Source organism: Canis lupus, chromosome 22, assembly GCF_003254725.2.
Source record: "Canis lupus dingo isolate Sandy chromosome 22, ASM325472v2, whole genome shotgun sequence".
NCBI classification, from domain to species: Eukaryota; Metazoa; Chordata; class Mammalia; order Carnivora; family Canidae; genus Canis; species Canis lupus.
This window is the reverse complement of record NC_064264.1, coordinates 50518060-50531750: the sequence shown is the minus strand read 5'-3', so window position 1 is coordinate 50531750 and position 13691 is coordinate 50518060. Positions and strand designations below refer to the sequence as shown.

General features: G+C 39.7%; 1 protein-coding gene across 4 annotated transcripts in view; it reads right to left on the bottom strand.

Moving 5' to 3' along the window:
- The window catches only part of PCCA (propionyl-CoA carboxylase subunit alpha), a 462094-nt gene that overhangs the window by 48626 nt on the left and 399777 nt on the right, over positions 1-13691 (bottom strand). The gene's annotated exons all lie outside the window — the stretch shown is intronic.

Sequence of the window (13691 nt, the reverse complement as noted above, 5' to 3'; positions counted from 1 at the left end):
AATAAGATGGGCTAGTTTGAGTCTCTATCTCAGGATGAGGCAGATTCCAGGAATAGCATGATTTGGAGAATGGCTGAGGAGGCTATGGCATGTGTCAATCTGCCATACGTAGTCCTCAGTTACAAGACAGAAACTGTACCCAGCAGAAGTGAAAGCCATGGATGGATGCAGGCCGACCCCTGCAGAGACAGTCATGTTAGTGGGGGTGCACAAGAGTGAGGAGGGTCCAGGAGTTGCTCTTGTTGGGCTTCTAATCACAGCTTTGCTGTCAGAGACCTCAAGGGTAAAGCTGGATTTCTGATTCTGGCGACATGACCCTGGGAAGACTACTTAGTGTCTGTGCATCTTAATTCATCTCAAAAACATGAATAATAACAGTATTTATCTCATCAAAGATTAAATGAGAAGATAAACTAAAAAGCTTCAAATATATTGAGCACTCAATACATGTTAGCTCTTATAATTAGTCTTATCATTATGATCAGAGCTACCCAGGGCTCAGAAAACCTCCAGTTAATGCATTCTCTAGGGCCTGGACAATTGGCCTTTCCCAAAGGTGTCTGTACACATATCCTGGTAATACGTTTAAGAAACTTGAGTGAATCTCCCACATGCAAAAGAACCTAACTAAAACAATCCCTTATGATTAATTCCAGAGTTGGGATGGTCAAGTCAAAGAATAGTATATATAATTCTCTTGGAGAAACTTCTCTTACAAGTTACTCATGCTGAATGTTGGTGTGAATTGATTACTCAAAAAGAATTGACCCATATGATACCTAAACCCTAGAAATGCTTGGTACACATGACTTGATATGTAAATGGCTGTGAAATAAGGTTATCTGTGTTCAAGTTCAATATGGGTCTCAGAAACAACAACCAGAACTGATAATGCACCTCCACGCCCCATCAGAGCTGCCACAGTGAGTTCATTCTGGGTAAATATTCAAGAATACAAAGAGTGGGAGAAAAAGAGGTGGCTCTACTAGCCAGTGCTTTATTTATTTTTTTTTAATTTTTATTTATTTATGATAGTCACACACACACAGAGAGAGAGAGAGAGGCAGAGACACAGGCAGAGGGAGAAGCAGGCCCCATGCAGGGAGCCCGACGTGGGATTCGATCCCGGGTCTCCAGGATCACGCCCTGGGCCAAAGGCAGGCGCTAAACCGCTGTGCCACCCAGGGATCCCTAGCCAGTGCTTTAAAGAACAATGTGGCTAATATAGAAACACAGGTCCAATCCATAAAAACCTTTCCACTATCATGAAAGCAATGGGGTGAGATACCCACTTGTTCCCTTTTCCCCCCTTCACTCCTCAAGCTCTCTGCTTTGGCTCCTGGATCTTAGAGTGATGCTGTCTCTTTGGTTCTGAATAGAGAGAGAATGAGAGGAATAGGAATAGGAGGCATAAGCGGGTATGAAAATATCTTAAGCCTGGGTTTCTTAGGATGGCCCTAGGTCCTTAACTTCATCAAACAGTTGGCAACAAAAAATACGCAAAACAAAACTGTACCTAACAAGTTTACAATAGTGGTTTTATGAGGTATTCACCAGAATCACAGGAAAGCCATTTAAAAATGGATATAACCAGGCTCCACTCAGACCCAATACACTACTGGGTTAATATTCATAGTAGAAAAAAAATAATGGTTGCTTTATAAGTTCCATCAGTTTCTTCCAAGTTACATCTGTCTACCTGATTATCTGGTACTATCTGGAAGAAACTGATATTAATAATGGACTCTCAAAGTCTACATATGCCAAATATATCCACAGGAAGAAAAAAATTCAAACATCTTCAGTGATCTTTGTAACCCCCGGCTTTCATCTCAAGGACTCTAAACACACATATTGTTTAGATGTTTAGAATGAGAACACAGGCGTCCTCACAATACATCAAAAACTTTAGGTGCCTGTTGATGGGTTTCTCTATTCCTTAGTCGTCTTCTATTTTTGGAGGACATAATCCCACACACACCTCTTACAGCATCTGAGCACTTTCCTTAAGATGGGTCAAGGGTTTCAGGAGGGCCTCACTCAGTTCCTGTAGAACACTGCATACTTGCCATTGACTTAAAATAGGGCCCCAATTCCTAGCGTTTCAACATTAGTATCATAAACACAAATGACCACCTGAGACCACAGAGGACCGGATATGAGCTACTTATAGTAAAATTGAACCAGAGAACAAGAATAGCAGGAAAGCTGCCTACTTTCTTGTAGTGAGGTCCTTTGAAGTAAACTATTTATTAAACATTATATTAGTGCTCGAAACAAAAATCTTTGAAGGCAGGTTATCCTCCTCTGCACAGTGGTCCACTGCTAACGAATTGTTTCCTTTTCCTCTTAGGTTTTGTTTTTCCTCTTGTGAAACTGAAACCCGGATTGTTTTCCCCCCATCTATGAAACTAGCTGGCACCAAGCACTCCTTCTGGCAAAAATGTCCATGAATAGAAAGAGCATTAAAAAGAGACACCAACCCATCACTTTCCACCACACAAGAAAGCATGCTTATCAAGAAGTTGCTATATAAAGTTCAGCAACTTCTCTACATTTGAAAACTAGGTTACAAGAAATGAAACCAAATGAATAAAAATGGCAAGAATTCAAATGATATGATGTCACTTCTTATTTTTAAAAGCAAACTTATCTATTGCAACCCCTACTTCACAGCCCTAGACTGATAGGCCTTACTTCAGCCAGCATTCTTCCACTTTTCACTCCATAAAGTTCCCTGCATCCACCAGTGACAGTCAAGTTTTAAAGAAATGTTCCAAAGAAGAGCAAAGGGTGATATGGTTTATTTTTCCAAATCAATCATTAACTTAAGAGTCTTCCCCCAGAAGTATAATGAGAAGGGAAACTCCCAATGGGCCAACTGCCCTGGTAACACATCACTGATGGCAGAAGCCTGGCTAGCTCCCAAAAGGCCCACTCTCTAGCTTGGTATGTGCCGATAAGAGAAAGGACAGTGTCATTGCTGGACATACAGCTGGGTCTCTCTCAATGTGGCTGGGAACGGCGGGAAGCTTTTCAAAATCTAGAAATACTTCAAAGGGCTAATGCATATTAAGCTCTCCTCCCTTTTTCCTGAAAGGCTCACTTTTGTTCCTAATATAAAGACTTAGATATTTCTTTAGATCATAAAGCAAGTTGTACTTTTAATGATGGATTAAAAATTATAAAAGTAAAAGATGGCTTGTTCTCACTGTTCTTTCTTTCTTTCTTTCTTTCTTTTTTTTTTTTTAAGTGATGAATGCAGGAAAAGACCAGTCTAGGGCAGATTCCTCTCTTGCTGACCTTCAGGGACATTGAGTGTTGAGTAAGGCAAGTATCATGGTAGCATAAAGTCAAACTTGGATAATTTGGTCACTTTTTTTGTTGTTGTTAATTTCTTTATTAAAAACATTAGATAATAAACATATAATAGCACCCAAGGTATCTGGCTTTAAAAATAATATGAATTTTCATTCTAAAGAGTGTAAGATGAAATAAATTTGTGCTCACACTGGTCTTTTGAAATAGAAAAGTCTGTTATGTCAACAGAATAACTATTACTGAATGGATGGACATTTTTACAAAGAAAAAAGCCCCCTGGGCTCCATAGATAGCCTACAACCCTACCAACTTTTCTCGATTTGCACCCATCCTTAGCTCCACCCCCTTAGCTCTAGTCCTGTTTGGCACTAGACACTGCACTTGAACCCTTGGCCTATTCTTTACTCCTTCCTTCATCAATTATGACTCTGCTTCATCAACCATACTCTTTTTTTCCTCTCTTTTGGCTCCTTGTCTTCAGCCTAAAAACAAGCTTAAGTCATTCTCAGTAAGAGCACAAACTCTCCTTTGCCTCTGCATCCCCTCCAGTTTCTGCCTTCCTCTTCACTGCCTCGCCCCCATCTTTCCTCCCCTGGGCTCCACCAAGGCCACCTCCGTTTTCTACCAGGCCTATTGCAGGAAGGCTCTGCCCCACTGACAGCTTATCTGAGGCATCCACAAGTTAGATATTTCAGGGGAAAAGACAGAGTGGTACAGAAATGTTCATAATACAATGAAGAAATAGAGCAAGTCACACTGAGTTAAAGTTTCTAGATCTACAGTAGTTGTTCTTAGGAAACCACCATGGCAGAAAGTTCCCAGGATCCTCTCATAAAGATGAATAAATGTTTAGTCCTTGGTGTAAAATATATTTCTACAGTGCTGGTTATATTTATTGAGTGACTGCTTTGTGCCAAGGATTATTTAAGTGGTACATGCACATTCTCTCACTTAATTCTCACAATAGATGGAATTATTGTTCTCATTTGACAAACCAGTAAACTGGGTTTAGAGAAAGTAAATAAGGCTAAGATCAAACAGCCAATAAATAAGCATCTGCCTGACTTTAGAGCAGGTGTCTTTAGGCATTGCTCTGCAAATTACATTTTTTAAAAATACTTTATGTTTTAGAAGTTTTTTAGGTTTAAGCAAAATGAAGTGGAAAATAGAGGGGTTTCCTGCATCCTCCCCAACCTCCCATATGCAGGACCTCAACAAGTAAATTGCTTTCTATATACAAACAGGTGGGAAATACATAATTGAAGTAATAACTATAAAACCCAGAAGAAATTCAAGAAAGGAAGAAAGATCTTTACATCTGTGGAAAGAGACAAGACCACAAAACCAAAAAATGGCTTTTACTTTAAAAAGGGAGAAGAAAGGGAAAAACTTAAGAATTGAACTTTCACCTTCCCCCTTTAAACTTCCCTGCCCTGACCCTCAAACCGGGAACTGAGAACTGACCTTGGTGTCCTTCGTTTTGCCATGAGAACCCAAGAAAGGTGATTCTGTGGGCATATGAATTTATACAGACAGTCCCTGACCTATAAGGGTCCCATATGATTTATGATGGCTCGAAAGTATATATGCATACAGTAGAAACCACACTTCAAATCTGAATTTGGATCTTTCCCAGGCTACTACAAGGCAGTATGATCCTCTCTGGTGATGCAAGGCAGTGGCAGCACAGCTTCTATCCATCATACAATCACAGGGGTAAACAACCATATGCTGACAACCCTTCTGCACCCATATGGCCACTCTGTCTTTCACTTTCAGTACAGCATTAAATAAATTACATAAGATATTCAATACTTTATTATAAAACAAACCTTGTGTTAGATGATTTTGCCCAAATGCAGGTTAATGTAAGCGTTCTGAGCTAATTTAATATAGAACAGACAAAGCTATGGTGTTCAGAAGGTTAGGTGTATTAAGTGCATTTTCAAGGATTATGTGTTTATCAGCACATAACCCCGTCCTAAACAGAGGAAGGTCCGTATTTATTACATCAGCTTGTTGTATATTTATATACATTAGCTGGTTGCTTCTGGATATTTATTTGTGATTTATACTCTGTCCTATATCAATTAGTCCTTTTCCCCAGGATGTGGAACATTATTTGGCACATAATATGAACCCAACAAATACTTGTTGAATGAATGAATGAAGGAACAAATGAACAAACGAGTCACAAACTTCCATGGCTAGGCAAAATAAAAGTGCAGACAAGGACTTTCCCTTCCTAGTTTCTGCTAATTTTGAACTAGTGACTCATAAAGATACTTAATATGTTTTTCCTTCTACACAATATTAGTGCTAATTAAATACAGTGTCAGTTATTATATCCCTTACAAACACTTGTAGGTGGTCTGCAGAACAGAATTACTACCTAAATGACTAAGGAATTAAATGACTAAGGAATCAAAGTATTTGAAGCTTGATATTTTCACTATCATAGTTCCCAAAGCAAAATATCAATTCACAGGCAACAAAAACAAACTGCCCAGTAATGTGCAAAAAATATTATTAGTTGGTTTAAATCTCAAAATGTTACAAGATACCTATTTAAAAATTATACAAACAGCATTAACTTTCTCTTCAAGGCTGATTATTCTTTTTTCCTCTCAGTGTAATGACCTTCCTGCACAGTATGTGCTACCATTAAAAAAAAAAAAAAAAAAAAGCCTAGGGAAATGAAAGGAACTGCTTAATATCAAAAACATTTTATTTGCAGAAGGAAGAGACAACAATGCAATAGGAAATACACAATAATTAAAATGCATGTGCTTTGTTGTTTCATTAGGGTTAAGTTTGTTTTAAAAAACAAAACACAATAATATGCCATTTGGGCTGTTTTTGAATTAGGATCTCTAGAGAATAGAAGGAATCCTACGTAGAGAGTATTTAAAAACAAGTCCTATCTTTACACCTGCTAGGTGGCTAGAAATCAAAAAGATATAGACATCGGATGTTAACTAGACTTACGGTGATCATTTCACAATACATACAAATACCGAATCCCTGAACCAAGCACAGTGCTGTCAATTATACCTCAATAATAAAAACGATAGAGACATGCTGGCAAGGATGTGGAGAAAATAAATGATTCACATATTGCTGGTGGGAATGTAAGATGGTGCAGGTGCTTCAGAAAACAGCCTGGCAGTTCCTCAAAAAGAACTTAAACATAGAGCTGCCATATGACTCAAAATTCCCTTATAGATATTCACTCAAGAAAAATGAAGACATATGTCCCACAAAAACATGTATAGGCATGTTCACAGCGATATTATTTATAATAGCTAAAAAAACAAACAATTCAACATCCATCCTGAGGAATAGATAAGCAAACTGTGATATATGCATACACTGGAACGTTATTCAGCAAAGAGTGAATGAACTACTGAAGGTATAAGAGAGATGAATCATTGAGAATATGATGCCAAGTGAAAGAAGCCAGTCACAAAAGATCACATAAATGGTTTTGTTTATACACAATGTCCAGAATAAGCAAACATATACAGGTAGAAAGATTAGTGGCTGCCAGGGGCTGGCAGGGCTGAAGGAGAATAGGGTATTAACTCCTAAAGGGAAAGGGGCTTCTTTTTGGAGTGACGAAATGCTCTCAAATGGACTAAGAGTTGCACAGCCCTGTGAACACACTAAAAACCACTGAATTCTACACATTAAATGGGTAACTTGTGTAGAATGTGAATTATATCTCAGTAAAACGTTTTTTTAAGATTTTATTTATTCATGAGAGACAGAGAGAGAGAGGCAGAGACACAGGCAGAGGGAGGAGAAGCAGGCTCCCATGCAAGGAGCCTGATGTGGGACTTGATCCCAGGATTTGGGATCAGGCCCTGAGCAAAGGCAGATGCTCAACCGCTGAGCTACCCAGGCGTCCCAATAAAACTTTTTTTTTTTTTTACATCAACTCCATACCCAACATGGGGCTCAAACTCCCAACCCCAAAATCAAGAATCAAATGCTCTACCAAGTGAGCCAGCCAGGTGCCCTTCAATAAAACTTTTTTTAAAAGGCCTGACAGTCAGCCATTTAAAATGCTCTATGAATGGAGAACTTGACATCTTCTGACCAGAGGCAAAAGGTAAAAATGGGAATGCAAAGAGAAGTAGTAAACATGCAAAATAGCTACAAGAAACACAAAAATAGTGACACTGCAAAAAACCTAAACAATTGTTTCCAAGGGCTAATACTTGGAATTATGAAGTAAGCAGGACACTATCTCAGTCAAAAATAACTACTTTGTACATACGTAAAGGAAAAATGAGCCTCTAATTTGAAGATTCTACTTAAAAGTCAATTAGCTTATTTGCATTTGAAATTGAAGAACAAAAGAGCTTTAGTTTCTAACAGTTTCAACCTATTTTATACAGATATTTATTAAATATTTATTAAAATGCTTTAGTTTGAAATAACGCTATAGGCACCAGAAAGAAAACAAATATGAGCAATTCAATTCTATACCTTCTGTTCAATAAAACTTGCTTCTCCATGGCAGGTGGTACAAAGAAGTCTACCCAGGGGGTTAATCAAAATTCCCTCAGAATAATTGAAAAGCATCTGCATTTTTTCCCCAGAAGCCACAAAAAAGTCACAGGAAGCAGAACATATAATCTTGATTATGAGCACTGAGTCTGTGCCAGCACAATGTACTGTCCCCTGAAATTATGTGACAGGACACAGTATCATTGTGCGAGCAGCTACTGAGGTTTCCCCAAATGAGGCTGAAAAACTCAAGAAAATCAAAAGACAATGATAATAAGTTGCATGTGTGATGTTTTGCTACTGTAGTGAAGCAAACCCCATATTGTGACAAATGTAATCATTCTCAGAGCAAGCCAGTGCTGGGGAAGACCTCAGGGGTCACGAACCCCAACCTTTCATTTTACAACAAAGAAAACAGAGGTTTAGGAAGGTCACATAATCAGTTTAAAGCATTACTGGGGCTAAAATGAGACCTTTCAAGGGTTCTTTCCTTGCAATATTTTTTCTATGTACTCCCTGGTGGGGTGAGAGAGCTGCTTACCTAAGACATGGAAAATTCTTGGGAACTTCTGAGAGCTGCGTGTATAAAACTCCACACAGAAGTGCTACAACTAACCATCTGTGAAAGTGCATCACCTAAGAGTTTGGGGACACTCACAATTCCCAGCAAAGTGATCTGTGTGTCAGCCTAAGGGAAGCAAGACTATGGTTCTAGAGTTCGAGTCCATGACTACAGTTTCAGTAGCTGCAAACTGGTAACTGCTTGAGCCCTGGTGGGAGGATCAGCAGCAGCACTGAGGCAGAGAAGACAAAGAGGGGGACACTGAAGAGTGTTCTTGCTGGAATTCAGAAGTGATTTGCCAGACTTTAGCATAACATAGGTACTCTAGGTCTCTCTTTGTCCTGATAACCCAGCCTAGTTTTGAAATAATTCTGCCTAGGGGTGCTGGGTGGCTCAGTGGGTTAAGCATCTGCCTTCGACTCAGGTAATGATTCTGTGTCCTGGGATGGAGCCCACATCAGGCTCCCTGCTCAGGAGGGAGTCTGCTTCTTCCTCTACCTCTGCCTCTCCCCCTCCTCCTGCTCATGCTCTCACTGTCTCTTTCAAATAAATAAATAAAATCTTAAAAAAAAAATTCTAACCAGCCTTCCTAATTATTCTGATATCATCATTCAGCTGATGTTCCAGAGGACAGACTTGAAGATTTGGTCATGGGAGAAATATTCTTAATAAATATTCTTAATATTCCCATGACCAAATCTTTCTGAGAAAAAAAAATTACTCATATTCTGGATTAGATGTCAGTCTTGTGGGTTTAGTTACTGTTATGTCAGTTCCTTTGGACCTGATTATTTCCAAGTTCTTTGTGCATTTAATTAGTGGTGTTTTTCCCCCCCTCCTATTCCTTATACACATGACCTCTTGGAGGCCTTATAGACCTGAGGAGATCCAGCCTCTCCCAGGGCTGGCTAAACCACCCCGCACCCAAAGATAGGGAAGACCTTGGGAATATGCCTTTCATATGCAAGCTAAGTACTCCTTTTATCTAGCTTACATACCAAGCCATTATTTCCCAGCCCTCTATCAGCCTAGGACCAGGTATCAGACAGAGACCTCAGGCTGACGTCCCAAGCCCACACTGACATTCAAACTAGCAGTCTTAAGTCATTTACCCTGCCCTACTCTGCCTTCCTGTGGAAACCCCAATAAAGGCTCCCAACCATGCTTTCCCCGTAGCTCCTTTTTGCCTCCTGACAAACCCTGGTGCTTTTCCAGTAGCCCTGTGTGTTGTGGGGTGCTCCCTCCTCATTAGAAGTATAAGTAATTCCTTCAATGGCATTAACCTTGGTGTTGACACTCATTACCTCCATAAATTAAAAACCTGCAGGTACATTTCAGAACACCCTGCAAAGGCAAGAGCAAATCTGCAGAATCACTGAAGGCCAGAATGCAGGCCACACGGTGCAAGGTCACTTGAGGTGCAAGGCCAGGAAGCTCCCGCCTGGGCCCCACTCTCACCTGCTTGCAGCCCTGCCTTCAAATCACAAGAGCTGCTGTGAGGAAGACACAGGCTCTATGGAAACCTTACACATGCTGTGTGCACACATGGAGCACACAGCATGTATTTATATAGGTTTATCTTCAACAAATTGATAAATTGATACCACAACATCTAATTGATCTTTTACTCTGAGTAGCTATGGCATTAACAGAGATCATTCAACAAGAAATCGCTGATGGACAAGCTTGAAATGTAAAACATTTGTTTTTTTGAAATGAAATGTAGATACAATCAAGAATACAAAAAACAATATCAAAGTCCTTTGGATCATAATTGCAGACACTGATTAAGAGGAAATCTTATTTAGAGGAATGACATGTTGGTTGAAAGTCTGTGAAGACAAAAATGCACACACAGAATCATCAAGTGAGGGCAAGACAGCAAAACAATACATGTGACATATATGGACATGGGGCCCAGTTCTTTCTTAATATGATCAAGATACCAGCAGTTCCTTCAATTTACAAATTAAGGCTGGGTAAGGTGTGATGAATGAATAAGGTGGGACAGCTGTGGACTATTTATCCAGAGGACACCTAAGTTTGCAGAGCATCAGAGAGCTTTGTGAAAGGTTAAGGAGATGGAACAGGTACTTTTGTGCCCGTCCATAATTATTCTCTAGACTCAGACTCTCAACCTCCGCACCACTGACATTTTAGGTTGGATAATTCTCTTGTAAGGAGCGGTCTTGTTTACTGGAGGATGTTCAGAAATATCCCTGATGATGCTTGCAAGAAGTTTTAGGAAATCCACCCAGTGGATTCCAGTAGCAGCCCACTACTTGTAACAGCCAAAATGTCTCCAGACATTGCCAAGCATCCCTTGAGAAGCAAAACTGCCCAGGGTTGAGTACTACTAATCTAGACTTACAATACCTACACAAATACCATCAGGAACTTCGATTTCAAAAACTACCCAAGGTATTCATAAAATCCTTCAAGGGGGATTACACTTTGGTTGCATAAGGAAGTGAAGAGTGGAGAGGGGTTAAATACTTGGATAAGAACAATTAGTCTTTCACAACACACTTTAACAACCTACTCACCCTAAATAATAGCTAAGGTTTTCTCACATTCTAACTGAAAGACTTTAAATCAAATTGTAAAAAAAAAAAACAAAAAAAATTGTAATTTTAATCTATTTTTAATATCTGGAATGATTACCTGGTAAATATTATCTTTAAAAAAAAAATTCCCTCCCTGGATACAAAATAACTCACATGAGGAAGCCCAGGAATCTGAACCTTTAGCACTCTACCCCATTAAATGGCTGGTCTCTAAGTTCAAACCCAGAAGAGGAGGGTTAGTATGTCCCTACCTCCAGGCCCTGCTCCCACCAAAGCTAGCTGCTCTCTACCAGGCAGTCAGAAGTAATTAGCATGTGTAAAGGGCCACTAGAAGACCTAAATCCTAACAACTCAGAAGCAACTGTGAAGGAAGCCAGGTCTGTCAGCAGATCTGGGTTTGAATCCCCTATTACTGCCTTTAGTATAGGAGCCAATCTGAGCAAATCACTTAATGTCCATAATATTACAATGGAGGCATGACCTCATCTGTAAAATAGGGGTTCTGCCAATGGTCTCAAACAGTAGTGGGAACTGAATGAGGTATCAGTGTAAAGTGTTGGGAGCATTGTATGCACTGAAGGAGCATTGTCTCCTTGGTCTGGTTTACTGAACAGCTAAGATAGGAAAGAGTTGAGTGATGGGATGCCTGGGTGGCTCAGAGGTTGAGCATCTGCCTTTGGTTCAGGGCATGATTCTAGAGTGCCATGATCAAGTCCTGCATCAGGCTCCCTGAATGGAGCCTGCTTCTCCCTCTGCCTGTGTCTCTGCCTCTCTCTCTCTCTGTGTCTCTCATGAATAAATAAAATCTTAAAAAAAAAAAAAAAAAAAAAAAGGAAAGGGCTGGGTGAGCTCTGAGAGACAGCATACAATCAGGGTGGCTGCTAAAACTTATGCACTAATCATTTCCCTGCCCTTAAATGAGGCAGGGGTTCTATTGCAAACAAGGGCACTTCATAGTTTCATGTGTCCCCTGATGCCTGGTAATTACCTAGGGTAATTAACACTGATACCTTAGTAATTATCTTTGCTGTCCCCCACAATCTTGAGAATTTATACCATACAAAATGTACGCCAGCTAGGGGAAGCCTCAGAAACACACACCTGACATGCTGGCTACTATTTGATGCTCACATGTCTTACCGGGCACTCTGCCATGTACTGCCCATACGTGGCGGGGAAAGTGCCACAGATATTAAAGAGCTCTGCAATTAAATGCTAGCCAGAAGAGAACAAAAACTACTCTTTGCAGCAGCCATTGTGAGGTGGTGCTATAAAACATTCTACGTAACATCTCTCAGTGGGAAGATTACAAGACTTCTACAAAATGGAGGACCAAAGGAGGAGCCACAGCTTCTGAGATAAGATATGACCTGTACCTGTTCCCTGCTGACTCAGCACATGAGTCCTTCAGGAAACTGTTATTGGTAAATAGTTTAAAAAGGACCCACATAGAATGCAATTATGCAAACTAGAATTTCCATGAATAGCCATCCATAGCAGATCTAGGTGATGATCCAATACTTGGAAGACTAGAAGGGTCTAACCCTTGTACCATTCCCACAGCTAACATTTAAAAAGGTCATGAAAACAAATGGAATATGAGGTTAGCTGAAGTGTGTTGTCATTTTCTCTGCATAAAGCCATTTGAATAGGTCAAAATGTGTGTAAGATTTTGTAAGCTTTAGGCCACTGAAGAGTATCTCATCTGTTCTAGAGATTTAATTTCTACAACATTATAGTGAAATGGGAAAGAAAACTCTGGAACTTCAATTGTTATTACATGTAGTTTAAGCCAGTGATTCTCAACCGGGGTGTGTATGGTGATTTTGCTCTCTTTCCACCCCCAGGGCCATTTGGCAATGTCTGGAGACAGTTGGGTTGCTCTATCTGGAGAGGTGTTGCTAAACATCTCATAAAGCACAGCACAGTCTCTTATAGCAAGAATTATCTGGTTCTAAATGTCATTACTGCCAAGGTTGAAAACCTCATTCTAAGCCAAAAATAAAAATGATCACTGTCTGGGGTGCCTGGGTGGCTCAGTCGGTTAAGCATCTGAGTCTTGATCTCAGGGTCATGATCAAGCCCCAACTTGGACTCCATGCAGGGCTTATTTAAAACAAACAAACAAACTGTCCAATGGGTATAAAACTTAAGAGATATAGCTGATACTATAGATTTAATTATACTTCAGGTCCTATCGTCCCTTCCTGGTTAAAAAAAATTATTATGAAAAAATTTAAAAAATAAATAAATAAATAATTATGAATGTATACACTAATCAATCCAAATAATCAAATGTTTGTCCTACCCTCTAATTACAATAAGAAACATCAGGAACATTGCTCTTATGCTTGACTCATAACACCAGTAATCTAATGTGTTTTGGGTATTCATTTCCTAAACTAGAAACTAATTCTACCATTAAATGTCAAGAAATAAAAAAATAAAAAAAGTCAAAAAATATATTTAAATCCTAATCCTGGCATATTATATTTTAGATTTTATTTATTTATTTGACAGAGACTGAGAGAGCATGAGCAAGGGAGAGAAGCAGACTTCCTGATGAGCAGTGGGGAAGCTCAATCCCAGGACTCTGGGATCATGACCTGAGCTGAAGGCAGGTGCTTAACTAACAAAGCCACCCAGGCGCCCCAGTCCTGGTGTGGTGTGGTGTGGTGTGGTGTGGTGTGGTGTGGTGTGGTGTATTGTATTGTATTATTTTTGTC